General features: G+C 36.0%; 1 pseudogene; it reads right to left on the reverse strand.

Moving 5' to 3' along the window:
• Nucleotides 1–1,638: 1,638 nt before the first annotated feature.
• On the reverse strand, nucleotides 1,639–1,855 carry LOC116080676 (annotated as a pseudogene).
• Nucleotides 1,856–6,910: the final 5,055 nt, after the last annotated feature.

Raw genomic sequence — 6,910 nt, forward strand, 5'->3', positions numbered from 1 at the left:
AGTAAACAGCTGAATGTCTTCAGGAAGTCCTTGAAACTTACCAGATTCTCTAGACTCCTCCTTCCCCAAAGATTATCTAAGGAGTAAGTAGTGATGAGAGACACTCTCAGAACCGATAAGTGGCTTAGAAGAATCAGAGACCAGCTGAGCTGTTTGGAATACGCTCAAACACCAGCAGGCTATCTGGAAAGGAGACTCTCCAACCTGCATGGAACTGATATAGTAAGCTCCAGGTTTCCTGCTTTCCTGTTAGAATGGGCTTGGGTAATGGAGCTGTCTTTGATTAATTTCTGCTCCTGTAAATAACTTTTTGCATATTACTGGAACTAACTACAACACAACTTACTGGTTCACGAAGTGGGGTCATAGTGGTTACCTTCCTTTGGTTTGTTTTCAGCTCCTTATCTGGAGTGAATTTAGCATGTCTCCAGGAACAGTATCATACCACAGTAGTCCATTAATTTGATAAATGTATCCAATGCAAATCTTAATTACAGAAAAAAAAATACATTAGAAAAGAAGTAGTGTGGCAAATTTGAACTAGTTGTTCAATTTTTTGCAAACCTAAAAGTGACTATAAAAAGAAATACTTTAATTTTAAAATAATCTTTAATTTTATTAAAGGAGTTCTAGATTTACTCTTTGTTAAACTAGTAAAAGTATGACTTGGCTTTGTTACAGCCTTCTTATTTATCTCTCTGCTGAAAGTGTATCTTTGATGACCTAAGCATTTCTGAGATATTTCAAGAAAGTAAACAGAAGAATTAAATTAGGTGAGAGTTTATGGATATTCAGATCATTAGTAAACTTAATGCTCAATAAGAAAACATAAAATTATCTGTGAAAGAAATGAATTCCAAAGTCCAAACACACCATGTTTCATAGTACTCGAGACACCCTTGTCCCACAATGAAGAGAAAGCTCCATCACACAGGAGGTGCTCTCTGTATCAGAATTACACCGTCATATTTGAGGACGACCGATAGAGCATCTGAGGATGGCAGCAAGCATTAGAGAAAGTGACATGAATGAGGGCACACTATCATTCTTCCCTTGAGTAATTACTTGCTAACACAGAGTTGTTGTCTGCCTTTGGAATCCTTCCCAGCATGTATGTGGTTCCTCTCTTCAGATACATAATCAGCTGTCATTAACATGGAAGAGAGTGCTTTCCACTTTTGTAGAAAGTCTAAGTGCTTCCCTTTCCCATAATCTACAATAAATCGAAATTGTTTCCAAGATCTTATTTAGGCCTTCATCTATAGTGAGATTTTAGCCTTACTCCTCAGTGTTATGACAGGTTTCCACCTTGTCTGATTATATCCCTGCCTTAAAAACAGGCAAATTAGCTAGGCAATGCCTCCCATAATGACTTTTGGTCCATGTGTTCAATGCTGTTCCTTTGGCTAACTCTAAGAGATCATTTGTTTTACAATCACATTTCTGTGTATTAAACTGTTAAATCTTAATTATTTATATAGCTCATTGGTCCAATACCATAAAAACAGAGAATAGCATCTCAAAATGTATCTCATTCCAAGTTCCGAGATAAATGGCTTAACCATCCTTCCCACTATTTTCCAGAGTTAAGTGCTTGTTTACAGTCTGATGGCAATCACATGCTGGGAGTTTCCAAAGCTACTGTATGGAAAGGATGCTGAAAGCCATCACTATACAGCATATGGCAAAATAAGGACTCTTGTTTTCACCAAGTCGGCACACTTCCAAATTATTCCCAATAACCACTTTTATTTCTGTCCAGGATGCTGGGTGTCAGAGATTGGATATAAGCACACGTACATATATGCAGCAAAACTACAACCAACAGCCTCTAAAAATTGAAAATGGCAGACATAGTGAGGCCTGTGCTGGTCCAGCCACATCACCCTTCTACGCAAAGAGGATGCACAAGAGATCATTATTTTAATAAGTATTTTTCTTAAAATAAGTAGATAAGGACTACTCATTTCAAATTCCTGATATTCCAAGGGCTGTACAGTTATGCAAATTAGAGATGTATTGGTTAATTTTTTAATGTTTGGTGGATTGATTCCCAGCCTTCTTCAAGAATAGTGACAATATGTAACCCTTCTTTATAATTAGCAATATCGTGATTATTAAGTAGGTTTTGGGCATACAATGTATACAGACTCTGAAAGGTGCATAACGATGAAGTATAGAAGCAAAGACAACAGCTCTACATCCTTGATAGCAATAGTGACAGTTATGAAGAGCTTGCTGCCCTGACCCATTGTTGTTCCACACTGTACAACTACAACTCCGTATGCCATTTCTAAAAGTTAGAGTTAGGTATTTTGAAGTGACTCTTACGAGTTCATTTTCTTCAGACGTAGCATGTTGAATGAACATTGGAAGACTAGATTCAAAGTTGTTTGCGTCTTTAGTAGCACTTGCTGTGGTCACCTGTAAAGAATGAAGTGGGCAGAAGCTCAGCACATCTAGCTGAAGTTAGCTGAATCTCCACCTGCTTACATCAAACATGTGTCGCGGGAAAAGTAATATAATTTTGGTGTGATTTGGGGTTGTTACTGCAGTGTAACGTAACTGCTCTGTTATCCATGAATGAAGATAACAACTGAATTTACAGGACGATCTAAAGTGAAATAGAGCAATAGGCGAACAATGTTCTGAATAGAGATGTCACAAGCAAAGATATGGGCAGCATTAGTCAGAATTAATTAATAAAGCCATCACTGGATTCTTCTCAAAGAATCATGTGTGTGTGCGTGCGTGCTTGCTTTTGTGTGTGTGTCTGTGTGTGTGTGCGCGAGCGCGCGCGCATGTGCATGTGCATTTGTGTCTGCCTATTGAGAGCAATGAACAGAACTGGTGAGAGTCTTGAGGGAATGGGGAAATTTCAGTGTAAAGGATTGAACGCTATTGAGAGAGACTGTTCTTTGAGGTCTTGCAGATGCTTGCCTCCCTATCCCTTTCTGAGGCTTGTGTCCTCTGAAGTCTGTAAGGATACACAATCAGATGTTGCCCTCTTAGAAAACCTTCAAAGGGTGGTTTAGGCATCTTTTATAATCTATATGTAATTTCAAAAGTGGACAGGAAGGTTAAGTGGCATGAAAATATTTAGCCAGAAAGATCTGTAGTAATTCTAGTTATACCATTCACAAAATAGTAGAAGGCTAAAATACGTTAAAATATTCATTTGAATAGTGAGACTTGCATAAAAGATTTCCTGTTTTTTTGTTTATATGTATTTCTCTCTCTGTGTGAGAGACAGACAGAGACAGAGACACACAGAGAAAAAGTATGTGTTTGTATATGATCATGTACATGCATGTGTTTGCCACTTGTATATTGTTGCCTATAGAGATGAGAGGAGGATGTCAAATTCCCTGACACTGGAGTCATAGGCAGTTGTAAACTGAATGCCTTGGTTTCAGGGGGACTGAAGCCCGGTCTTCTTGGAAAGCAGGTTCTCCACCTGCCATTTCTCAAGTCCCTGCAGCTAAGGTTTATGAATATAAACAATGAGCACACATTTCATTAAATGAAACTTTTGATTACAATCAAAACTTATCAGACAAAGGCTCTGTATTTTGGTTTTGATAATCGACATAGTTCCAACGAATGCATTCTTGTTCTTAGATAATGAATGGTGACTTTAAAATTCTCTAAAGTTATCTTCAACTCCTTTCATTCCTTAAGACCCCAAATTTATATTATATGCTATCACAGTATCATTGTTTTCTTGAGGTATTAAAGATTATAGAAAAATATTCATGTGAAAATTTACAATGTAATCTATTTATCAGTCTTAATAATAACAGTCAATTACTGCTGACTTCTTGATGATTTATTAGTTATTATGAAAATATTCTGTAAATAATCAGACTTTCAGAGTATAAATCAAAACTATTCAGGCTCATCTAGTTAGACATTTTTATTTTTTATTTTTATTAGTTATGAAATATATTCAGAATGTTTTCAATGTGATTTTTATGTAGCTGAACATTTCTATATATGCATGTACCTTACGGATATTAGAAATAGAAATTCAAAAAAATAATAAGTTCCAGATTGTCTTGAAGCATAAACATAAGGAGTGAAATTTTACCTTTGGCTATGTTAATGCAAATCTGAGCTTATTCATGAATACATTATTTTTATTGTTATGCATCTGAGATTGTCTGTATCAGAAGCAGGCTGTTAGCCCACTTATCCTGTGGACATACAAATTACAAATGTCCTAGTGAACACATATTTTGGATCTTTTTCCTTTTCTTCCTGGTATTACAATATTTTAGTTGGTAACGACTCCTCAAGCATCTTTTAATCCTTGCCAGCTCCCAAATGGCTGTGCCACTAAGTGGCTAACATTCTGATGTGAACCAAAGCAGAGCTTGGATATGTGGTCCCAGCAGCCCTTCTTCTCCATGGTTATCAGATTTAACAAAATGACAGAATTATCAGTGAGCTCAGTGAATCACTAGACAATTCTTTTTTTTTTTTTTTTTTTTTTTTTTTTTTTTTTTTTTTTTTTTTTTTGGTTTTTTGAGACAGGGTTTCTCTCTGTAGCCCCGGCTGTCCCGGTACTCACTCTGTAGACCAGGCTGGCCTCGAACTCGGAAATCCGCCTGCCTCTGCCTCCCAAGTGCTAGGATTAAAGGCGTGCGCCACCACCGCCCGGCTGACAATTCTATAAAGTGATAATTCCTCCCTGGTAATTGATAGCTTATTTTAAAACTCAAAATTTAGCAAAAAAAGAAGAGTTATTATATAGATAACACAAACATTCAGTATTTTACCCTAGACTCCACTTTCTCTCTGTATGTAGAGTGTGTGTGTCTATCTGAACACACACACACACACATGAGGGCATGTGTGTGCATGCATGTGTTTTAAGATATTTTAACTTTCAAATACCTGTATTCTGTTGCATAATATTTTTCTTCAGTACTATAATGTCAACATACAGATAGTACAGATAACAGCTAAATATGCTATCAATCAAGAAAATGTCACAACTTTTGTTTTCTCTCTAAAAATAGAAGTACTTTAAGAATGTGTAAAAATATTTTTTGCCTTCAGCTCATATTCTAACTTCCAATATCTGTGCATTGGAATATTGTAACACTCACAGTATCACACGTTCTTGGTGCTTGTTTTCATAGATCCCTTAACATCATCATAGATCAACGCTTCTGGAATGGTGTACATACATGCTGGATGTCCCATCAAGGACAATGGTATTTACTGTGCCTTGCAGTAAAGCGTGATGACCTAAGTCACAATCAGAGTGCTATGTCTTAGTACCTCTAGATAACTAACAGTTACTAAGCAGTAATGTGTGCCAGGTAAAGTCTAACTGTTTTATAGGAAACATGTTCTTTAATCCTTTACTCAGCTCTATGGCTTAAACATCATTACTGCTGATCATTTGCACACAAGGATAGTAGGTCTTGAAAGATTAAATCATTACTTTTAATTTCGTAGTTTGTTCTCCTGAACAACGTAGCAATCTCTTCAGTTTTAGGTTGACTTGAGCTGCAAAATTTATTCCATTACCAATAGAAAATTAAAACCAAGCTTATATTCTCTTTGTCATGATGGCATATAAATCAGCACATCATAGTGTTGTTGCCAAGGACAACAATATTTTTGTGCTCATTATATGGTTATAATGTTAAAATCAATAGAAGAGGTACTGAAAGAACTCACAATATTTCTTAGGCTTGTCTCATGCTTATGTTTGAAACATCAGACAATAGGCTTTAAAGAATCTGAGATAATAGGTCATTCCATTTCTTTACATAAAGCATGCTTATTCTTTTCAGATATAAATTAGTGCAATCACATTAAATATCATGCACTGTGTGCAGAGTTGGGTAATGATCTCCATCAAATAATGAGTGCAGAGGGTACTCTTCACTCCAAGTGCCTTCTGTTCCAGCTGTTTCTACTTATCTTAATTTTCCTAATTGGGTTACAATTAGGCTGTGAATGAGATGTTAACATGGGAATTGAAGCTGTTCAACAAAAGGGTTTACTTCCTTTATTGTTTTGTGGTTCTTAACTTTCAGAGGCCTGTTTCATGCTACATGTTAATTAAAAAATATTACACTATAGTTTAGACTAGCTGATGGTATATAAAGAGTAGCCTATTTATGCAGTCATAGATTTAAGAATTAGGGTGTAAGTATAATAGAATGTTATTTTAAACCATCGTAATGCCTCATATTGGTTTCTGGTCTCATTTTGAGTTTCGATTTTACTTACTAATGTGAAAGCTGTCAGCTGGCCAAGATTGGAATTGAAACGGTGAAAGTGGGGGTTTTGTGGTTACTTAGAAGCCATTGCTATTCTGAGTAAAATACTCAGATCCAGACAGAGAGAATGTGTAATATATGGGAGTATGCTACGACAGCAGAACTCAGGCCCTACTTTAGTGTTGCTCAATCCAAATCAGTTTCAATAAGATACCCAATATTTGCTTTTTACATTTTGAAAACCTACGCTAAAATGTAATTGCAATGACACTAAATTTTAAAATGTCATTTCCTCATGTACTTCTATTATTATTAAGAAATTATTATACCACCTCACTAATATACTATGAAATTACCAATACTTTATAACTTTTAAGAGTTAAAAAATTTGGAATATTATAAGAAGCATGAGTATCAAAAGGTTTCACTAAGAATAGGATATTATGTTGGACTTTTAACCTGTTCAAAAAAAAAAAGAAAAAGCTAGATCATTCCATTTTCCCCTTCCTGCCCTCTTCCTCTCCCTCTCTCTTCATTCCATTTTTCCCTTCCTGCCTTCTTCCTCTCCCTCTCTCTCTTGCTGGTTTGTTTCTCTAATTTGAGACTTGGTTTCACTCTCTATCCCAACTTGACCTAGGACAGGTTCGTTTTGAGTTAGAGGTGATTTT

This window comes from Mastomys coucha, unplaced genomic scaffold (genome assembly GCF_008632895.1).
Source record: "Mastomys coucha isolate ucsf_1 unplaced genomic scaffold, UCSF_Mcou_1 pScaffold6, whole genome shotgun sequence".
Taxonomy (NCBI): Eukaryota; Metazoa; Chordata; class Mammalia; order Rodentia; family Muridae; genus Mastomys; species Mastomys coucha.